This window comes from Arachis duranensis, chromosome 5 (assembly GCF_000817695.3).
Source record: "Arachis duranensis cultivar V14167 chromosome 5, aradu.V14167.gnm2.J7QH, whole genome shotgun sequence".
In the NCBI taxonomy this organism is placed as follows: Eukaryota; Viridiplantae; Streptophyta; class Magnoliopsida; order Fabales; family Fabaceae; genus Arachis; species Arachis duranensis.
The window spans coordinates 36,261,158-36,261,367 of NC_029776.3; positions in this window are offsets into that span (position 1 = coordinate 36,261,158).

A 210-nucleotide genomic window follows, 5' to 3' on the forward strand; every position below is an offset into this window, starting at 1 on the left:
CACTTGACCTTCCTTCGCACCAGCAGAGGTTAACTAAGTGGAATTAAGATTCAATTTTCATCATCATTGATAAGGATAACTAGGATAGGACTTCCAATTCCTCATACATTGCCAAGAGTTTATTTTATAGTCATTTATTTATTTTATTTGTCATTTATCATACTTGTTCCTCATTCTCAAAACCCCCAATTTACAAAACTCATAACCAAT